Source organism: Gorilla gorilla, chromosome 1, assembly GCF_029281585.2.
Source record: "Gorilla gorilla gorilla isolate KB3781 chromosome 1, NHGRI_mGorGor1-v2.1_pri, whole genome shotgun sequence".
In the NCBI taxonomy this organism is placed as follows: Eukaryota; Metazoa; Chordata; class Mammalia; order Primates; family Hominidae; genus Gorilla; species Gorilla gorilla.
Genome location: NC_073224.2, coordinates 176280139 through 176289501, shown reverse-complemented (window position 1 = coordinate 176289501; position 9363 = coordinate 176280139).

Genomic DNA, 9363 nt, shown 5'->3' with positions numbered 1-9363 from the left:
CTGAGATGGGGATCAGGTAAGGAGACTACCAAACAAGCATCCTGTAATATGTTAATATTTTTCATAAAGGAACTTTTCTTTGATCCAACTTTAGTGCCTACTATACATTGAGCATATGATAGACACACATTTGCCAACCAGAAGACTCCAGGATCTTTCTCTTTCATCTCCCTCCCTCCCTTCCTTCCTTTCTTCCTTCCTTTTTTCATTCTTTTTCTCTTTCTCTTTTTTTTTGACTTCTCTTTTCCTTTGCTCATTATAAATTCATTAAATTTTTTTCAGATGCAAGTAATGCAAGTAGCAGAAACTGATTTTGGTTTAGTTGAGTCAAAAGGGTAATTAATTGGAAAGTCTTCCAATGTGGGCTCACAAAATTTCCAGAAATTCTGGAAGACCATGTGTGGAACAGAGGCTAGAGCCAAGGTGTATTAGTCAGGGTTCTGTAGAGGGACAGAACTAATAGGATAGATGTATATATAAAGGAGAGTTTATTAAGGAGTATTGACTCACACAATCACAAGGTGAGGTCTCACAATAGACCATCTGCAGGCAGAGGAGCAAGGACACCAGTCCAAGTCCCAAAGGTGAAGAACTTGGAGTCCAATGTTTGAGGGCAGGAAGCATTCAGTGCAGGAGAAGGATGTAGGCCAGAAGACTAAACCAGTCTACTCTTTCCATGTTCTTTTGCCTGCTTTTATTCTGGCTGCGCTGGCAGCTGATTAGATTTTGCCACCCAGATTAAGGTGGGTCTGACCTTCCCAGTCCACTGACTCAAATGTTAATCTCCTTTGGCAACACCGTCACAGACACACCCAGGAACAATACTTTGCATCCTTCAATCCAATCAAGTTGACACTCAATATTAACCATTACAATATTACAATATTAACCATTACACGAGACAACTCCAGAGGGCCAAGACGCTTGGAGATGCTGGAGCCCCAACTTTCACTGCCTGGAAGGTGCTATGTCTGGGGCATGGCCTCCTGATGGAAGCGTGGACTCTCCAGCCAAGCTTATCCCCAGGTCTGTGCCCTTCACCCCCAAAACTGCTACTATAAAATAACTGTAATGATCTTTCAAGTTTCACCATCCCCTCATGAGTCAAAGAGTATTCAACTGGCTGATGTTGGCTTACATGCCAGGTTCGTGGCTGCCAGGAGACCAGGAGAAGGAGGCAGGGCACTGTCCCTTCAAGCTACCCACAACAGGTGTTCCCCTAATGGAAAGGAAGATTGATGCTAGACAGTACAACCTGCAAATGTCCATCACAGCTATGCATGACTAGTTTCTTTGATTCTGCCTTCTAGAAAAAAAAAAAAAACTCAGCTGCCCTGCAATTACCAAGAACCTCAAAGAAAAAAGTGAAAAGCACAGCCTGAGAGTCTGAGAGCCTAATGACCTTGATTTAAACAATGTCAGGCATTTAATTCTGCTCAGCTACAGGAAAAAGAGGAAAAGGGAAAAAATAGTTTTTTTACCCTGATTTTAGAGTCTGCTGATGAAAATTTTGAAGCACTTCTTGATGACGAAACCAAATGTGGCTTTCCGCAGCTTGCCACGAGCTGAGAGACATATAGAAAATCTCCCTCTCTTAGCCAGGCGCGGTGGTTCATGCCTGTAATCCTAGCAGTTTGTTTGGGAGGCCAAGGCGGATGGATTGCTTGAGCTCAGGAGTTTGAGACCAGCTTGGGCAACATAGTGAGACCTCGTCTCAGACAAAAAAAAAAATTAAAAGAAAATCTCCCTCTGGAGCTCCCTTCCTTTCATGCTTTAATTAATTTCCACATACATGTATTCAATGAACATTTATTGTGTAACTACTCTGTCTCCAGACCTGTGCTAGGTGCAGAGGAAACAATGATGAAAAATAGAGTTCCTTAGGAGAAGCTCTGATGGAGTGAAATTGTAGGATATGAATATGATACAATGAAAGTAAGAGTTGCTGTAAAATTAGTCCTGGAGGGCCCTGAGAATTGGGGAAAGATTTTTATTTAGGTGAGTAAATCGAGCCTGCCACCGGCTGGTAGATTTACTGTTGAAAACAAAATGTTCTTAGCTACAAAAGCAACTGAATATTTTAAAGGCAAAAAGCTTCCACGCCCTAGCCTTATAGAACAAGTCACCTTCCATTTGTCACCAGTAGAAGGCGACAACACGATGGATTAAAGCTGGTCCTTAGCGAAGGAAACCAACAGGCAACATCTGACTTCTGATGTAAGAGCTGGAAAAATAGTCTGGCAGTAAAATCTTTTCTTTCTTTCTTTCTTGGTTTTTTTTTTTTTCCTTGTACAAAGCTATTTCAAAACTTTACCATCTGTTCTCAGGGAGTAGGCCCTTATGTTATTGAGGAAGGAAATTCACATAAAGAAATCAGGTCCAGTGTAAAATCAATGGGACTTAAGCTACAATAAAAGTCTAGGGGACCAAAAACCTAACAAAAATATTCCTCACTGTTAAGATATAATGTGTCTCTATGCACCAATTGATTAACAGTATTTATAGAGCAACTACTTGGTGGCATTCTAGGGACTCAGGGGTGTTTAAAAAAGGTAACCCTTCAAGAGAAATATGAATTTCAAGTTTTTTTTTTCTTTTAAGCACATGACATTTTTATTTTGGGCTGTACTTTATAAGGTATGAAAAGTAAATGGGATTTGCAATCACCATTTCTGCAATGTACCTTTGGGCTGCTGGTTTATACAAACACCTCCATACTAAAAAAAAATGCAAAATTAATTCTGTAGTTGAGTCATCTTATTAATCAACCAATTAATCAATACTGCATAAGCACTCATGTGTTGGGATACTGAGGTTTCAAAGGCACATTTTCTGTTCAGAAGGAAATTGTGATCCAGCTAGAGAAGAAAAACATAGGAACAAACATGCTATTTAATAACAAGTAAAGGGCCTGGCGCGGTGGCTCACACCTGTAATCCCAGCACTTTGGGAAGCCAAGGTTGGTGGATCACTTGAGGTCAGGAGTTCAAGACCAGCCTGGCCAATATGGTGTTGGACTGAGACTGACTCAAAAAAAAAAAAAAAAAAAAAAAGAGATAAATAATATGAGGATTGCCACTTAAAAGTCACTCCAACATATTGCAAACTCTGTGAGACCAGAGACCATTTTGACTTGTTCATCAAACACCTTTTCAAAGAGCTGGCATTTAGCATAAGTTCTAACCATATTTACAGAGTCAATGAATCAACACACAAATGAATAAATACCATCCAAAGGGTAAAGAATAATTCATTAATGAAATAATATGAGGGCCAAGCATGGTGACTTACACCTGTAGTCCCAGCACTTTGGGAGGCTGAGGCAGGTGGATCGCTTGAGGTCTGAAGTTCAAGACCAGCCTCGCCAACATGGCAAAGCCCCATCTCTACTAAAAATACAAAAATTAGTCAGGCATGGTGGTGGGTTCCTGTCAATCCCAGCTACTCGGGAGGCTGAGGCAGGAGAATTGCTTGAACCTGGGAGGCAGAGGTTGCAGTGAGCAGAGATCGTGCTACTGCACTCCAGCCTGAGCGACACAGCGAGACTCTGCCTCAAAAACAAAAAACAAAAAACAACCAAGAAAAAGAACCACGTGAGTGGTGGTTTGGATGGACAGTTGGGTGATGGAAGGCTGTCTAGAGCAGGGGGTGAAGCATGGGCTTTCAGATCAGGGGGTACCACCTGTGCTTGGGGATGACCCTGGGCAAGTCATCATCCTCACTGGGAAGCCAGTGGGGCTGGGTTTGATCCTGGATGCATGACCTGATCTCTGTGAGAATCTGAATAAGTTCACCGTTCTGAGCCTCGGGTTTCTTGTCAGTTCAGTGAAAATGATAGTAACAGTACCAACTTAATGGGGTTGTTGTGAGGATAATCTAGATAATCCATGGAAAGAATTTAACCCACTGTGTAGTACACGACTAGCTCTTATATTGATGGGGATTTCATTCCCTTTTCTGTAAACTGGAGATAACAATAGCCCACATTTAATAGGCCTCTTGTAAAGATTAAGTAATAAATGTAAACATATTTTACATTTATTACATATAAATAATGCATGAATGTAAATTGCCAAGCACAGTTCTTAGCATACAATAAGTATTCAAGAACTGCTGCTAGTGAAAGTAAAGACCGCTTATGCCAGGGTAGTCAGGGGAGGCTTCTTGGAGGAAAAGAGGCTTGAAGGATGAATCATCTTTGGAAAGAATACAGATGCAGGCATTCTAGCAGGGGCCCAGGCATACAAGCAAGTTATGGAGATAGAAATATGAAAGATGTGTGTTCGAGAAAAAACAGAATCCCTAAAGGAAGCACCTCATCAAATCAGAAACTTAGAAAGGCCATTAGACTTATGGATGGTCACACTTGCAGCAGCCAAAATTGAGACTGGGTCATGACATGAATCACTTCAACAAGCCACTTCCCTCTCTGGGCCTCAGCTTCTGGGTTGGTAGAGTTAGACAGGAGTGGTTCCTCATCAGGGACACTTTCAGTGCTAACATCCTGTAAATACAAGTTTGTTCCCACAGTGCAGTGTGAGCACACATGTTTATGCAACCCCAGAGGACTTTAAAATTGATGTGTGAATGTCTTCAGTGCTTATACCATGGAGGCTAGGTTTCCTTCAAGCCATTCATTCATTCATCCATTTTTCTAAACATTTACTAAGCTCCTACTATGTGCAAAACACTGTTACAGATGCCAGGGCTTTCTAAAACCAAGATCTGACTGCATCCCAGCCCTGCTTAGATACTTTCAATGACTTCTGGTTGACAAGTGCAAACTCCAGGCCACATAACCATGTCCTTCCCTATTGCCATGCCTTGCTTTCGTTCCTGCAGTTTCCTCTCTCTAGATTGTCCCTCCAAGTCATCTAGACTAGCCAGCATCTAACGATCCAGACTCCTTTAAAATTTTCCTTCCCTTCTGAAGCCGTCACGAAATCTGCTTGGTCCTTGTCTCTAACCCAGACTGGTGTAATGCTTTCTCTGTGCTCACACAGCACTTTGTATCACCTCTGGTTACTGTGCTTGGCACTTTTTCAGTTCATTGTTTGTGTGGCTTTGTTTCCTGCTAGATTTTCAATACAATGAGGCAGTAACAGTGTTTTATTCATCTTTGAAACCTCAGCACCTGGCGTACTGCTTGGCACATAAGCAATAATTAAACATTTGATGAATGAGTTTGTTGAAGCTTTAGAAGTGGATGGGAATGGTGATATGAATAATATGACAATAATAGTGACTATTTTATATCACGTACTTCTTACACATCAAATTCTGAGCCAAGTACTCTACATTCATGATCTGTTTAGTTTTAATCCTCACAACATGCTGTGAGGTAGGGGCATAGGGGATTGGTGAGACACGGTGTCTCTGGAGTTAGAGAGGCCAGGGTTTGAATTCTGGCTCCATGAGTGCCTTGTACACTCTTGTACTTTGTGCCTTGCAGTAGGGAGCTTGGTTAAGGAGATGAGTGGGGCTAAATGCTCCCTGTGCTTACCAAACCAAGTACTCTGAAATGGGGCTGCACCTGCCCAGAGGAAAGCCGGTGCCTGCCCATAGGGTGCCCTTTTTGGAAGTGGATGAGAATGGTGATTTCATATTTGAAAAAGGGCATGCTATGGGCAGGCACTGGCCTTGTCTAGCTCCAACCCATGCCAGCCATGTGGCATTAACCTTGCTTTTTGCCTAGCCTTTCTCATCTTTATAATGAGATTATGACACCACTAACCTCACAGAGTTTTTGTTAGGGTTAGGCAGGATAAGGCATGTGGTATACTTGGCACTTGTCTCAGATACATATTCCATAGATGCTAGTTTTTATTATCTGTAGCAATAATAGCCCTATTTGCCAAATAAGCAAATTTAGAGAGAAAAGAGTTGGCTGAGAGCAGAATATGGGGGCACTCCTCCATTTAGAGGCAGCAGAAAGAACCAGGAGAGAGAAGGGCTGAAAACGTTGTGCAAGGGTGAGTTAGAGGAGAGGCTGGTCAGGTGTCAGGAACTTCTGAAAGATTAAGCTGGAAAAAGCCTGCGAACACTCCCTTGGAGTTGACAGTTAGAGATCACTAATGATCTTTGAATGAGAAGTATCATGACAGCAGTGGGAGACGAAGCCAGATTGATGTGGGCTAAGGTGTCAATGAGTGGTAAGGCAGAAAGAGTAACTCTGACCTATTCATCAGAAATTAACTTGTGAAGTGCTTGTTTCTGTGCCCCCAAATTCATATGTTGACATCCCCAACTCTAAGGTGATGGTATTAGGAGGTGGGGCGTTTGGGAGGTGATTGGGTCATGAGGTTGGAACCCTCATGGATGAAATTAGTGCCCTTATAAAAGAAGCCTGAGGCCGGGCGTAGTAGCTTATGCCTGTAATCCCAGCTACTCGGGAGGCTGAGGCAGGAGAATCACTTGAACCCGGGGGAGCAGAGGTTGCAGTGAGCCGAGATAGCACCCCTTCACTCCAGCATGGGTGAAAGAGAAAAACTCCATCTTAAAAAAACAAAAAAAAAGAAGCCTGAGACAGACCTCTTGCCCCTTCTGCCATGTGGAAGGTGCTGTCTATGAGCCGAAAATTGGGCCCCCACCAGACACTGAATCTGCCTTGATCTTGGACTTTTTCAGCCTCCAGAACTGTAAGAAATAAATTCTTGTTGTTTATAAGCTAGTCGGTTATGATATTTTTTATAGAAGCCCAACCAGACTAAGACACGAAGGGTCAGAGGCAAATAGGTCAGTTGCTTTAGGAGGATTCAAATTGATAAACACCTTCCACATACTTTATTTCTTTTTTTAAAATTTTATCCACATGCTTTATTTTAGGTAATAGGTATCCCCTTCAAAGGGCCAGATCAAGGGAGCTCTAGGGAGACACGGACCCCTGCCTGAACCCCATATCTATCTGTGGAATCTGGGTATCTCTCCATCTCTCCAGACTCCTGGGATGATAAGGAGGATGATTTATCTCAGCTACTCAAACACTGAATGGGACTGTCTTGTATTTAAGGAGAGAAGAAAGTTGAATGTATTTTTTTTAGGCAGAGTACTGTCAACAGAATACAAAGCGATAGAAGGATGAGGTCAAGGACCCAGGTGGATGGATTCATCCTGGTGGATGGTGGGGATGGAGAATGCAAGGGAGAAGACAAATAGACAAGTCAAGGATGCAGCAGAAGGAAGATGAAGGACTCTCTGATGGTCTTTCTTGGAAAAGAAAAAGGTAAGGTCTGCAGAGAGTGCAGGGACCAAAAGGTGAAGGGCTGTGCATTGGTCAGGACAGGTTAAATGCTGCAACAAAAAATCCCTAAGTTTTAGTGGCTTACTATAATGAAAATTTATTTCTTTTCATATCAAGTCCAGACAACGTAGGGTTGGCAGGAGCCTCTGCTCCATGCAGTGATAAGGATCCAGGATCCATCCATTTTATGGCTCCCTCATTTTGTGGGGCCTCAAAGTCCTTTTCTGAACCTTCTTCATCTGTTGGCAAAAGCAGGAAGAAAGAAAACGTGGAGGATTGTGTAGGAGATTTTATAGGCCACTCCTGGAGGTGTTGCACATCACTTTTGCTTATGTTTTATTGGCCAAACTTCAGTCACATGACGAATCTTAACTGCAAGGGAGGCTAGGAGGCATCCTCAAACAGTGTGCACAATTCCATCTTGTCTGTGTCCTCAGTGCCCAGTGCCTTGCACAACGTCTGGGCAATAGCGGATACTCAGAAACATCACTGAATAAGTACGTAGGTGAACATGATCTCATTTGGTCCTCACTATTCTCTCTACTGGTACCCTGCTTGAGGTTCAAAGACAACATAGACCTAATGTCCTAGATATGAGCTAAAGGTTGGGCTTATGCTTACAGCTGGTCTTCCTATGATGCTGATATACTGCAGTGATCCATTCATACTCTTTGCACTGATATGTTTGCTAGCTGGGGTTAGTCCTGAAGTCTGTAGTTAGTGCATCTGGCAGAATTATACTGCCTTCCTCTCAGGGAAAGAAATATCAGAGTTTTTCTTTCAAAGCCCAGCACTATAACAAGTTGAGTTAATGATTCTACAAGTACATTAACCAACTACAATTTCCAATCCAAATATGAGATAACCAGCCCATGATTTGGCTAACCAGATCCTCCCTGAACCATCCAGCCCCTTGCTAAACTAGCAAGTCTGAAGATGAATGGACATGTTACTGACTGAGCTAACAAGTCCCCATTTAAGCTAACTAGTTCCTAGGGTCACAAGGTACCACTGATTCAACTGTGTCCTACAGATAAAGTTTAAAACCCAGGACTAGGGTTAATCTTCTCCAACACCTTTATAATGACCCTTTTTATGGATAACATACACTCTAGAAGGGGAAGGAAAGCTGGTGATGTGAGTCATAACTTTCCTAAAGGTCAAATAAAGGGCTTTTTATCAGGCTGGCGAAGCTCGCCTGCAATCGCAGCATGACGCGAAACTGTGTCGGGCAGGGAATGCCAAGGATACTTTTATAAACAACTCCAGAGCCATCAACAATGTGTGGCTGGTGCAGAGATTCCCATATTTGTAGATGATATTTCATGAGCCAGGGTGCCTGTGAATGAGAGTGAGTGCCAACAAGCTGAAGAAGGGGAAGGAAGCAGAAGCAGGCAGTTCTAACACAAGTCAGTGTTTCAGGCCCGTGGAGACACAGGGGCTGAGGCCGACATCTCTGACTCACTCAGCCTGGTGTGGGGCAGTAGAGGCAGTGCTGGATAGCAAGGCTTTGGGTAGATGGGAAGCGAGTAGGGTCTCCTAGTGCCAGGAGTCCTGCCCAGACTGCAGAAGGCAGCTGGGCCCTTAAGGATAAGAGTTCTGATGGTAAAGCAGACAGGCATCCCATTCAAAGGGCAGATCCATGGAGCCCTCAAGGAACATGGACCCCCCCGCCTAAACCCCAAGTCATCTGGAAAATCTGGCCATCTCTCCAGCCTCCTGATATGACAAGAAGGATGAATTTCCTCAACTACCCAACTCCAGGCAGGACTGTGTCCCATCTCATGATAAGGCAACTCATTTCAAAGCAATTTAAAGTCCAGGCTTTGGAATCAGTAGGTTCTAAGTCCCCAGTTACCACCTAGTAGCTATGTGGCCATGGGCAATTCATTCAACCTCTCTGGGCTTCAGTATCCTCTTCTATAGAACAGTGATACTATTTTGCAGGTTAGTGAAGATTTATTTAATGAGATTGTGCATGAAAAAAGCCTAACCAAATGCCCAGAAAGCAGTAGGTACATAATATACAAGTTTGATTCCCTTCCCCTCAAGCCTGGCTTAGCGCTCTCTGGACCAGGCTTAGGCCTCCCCTTGTCACAGTGGAGCCTTGGATAGGCACGTGC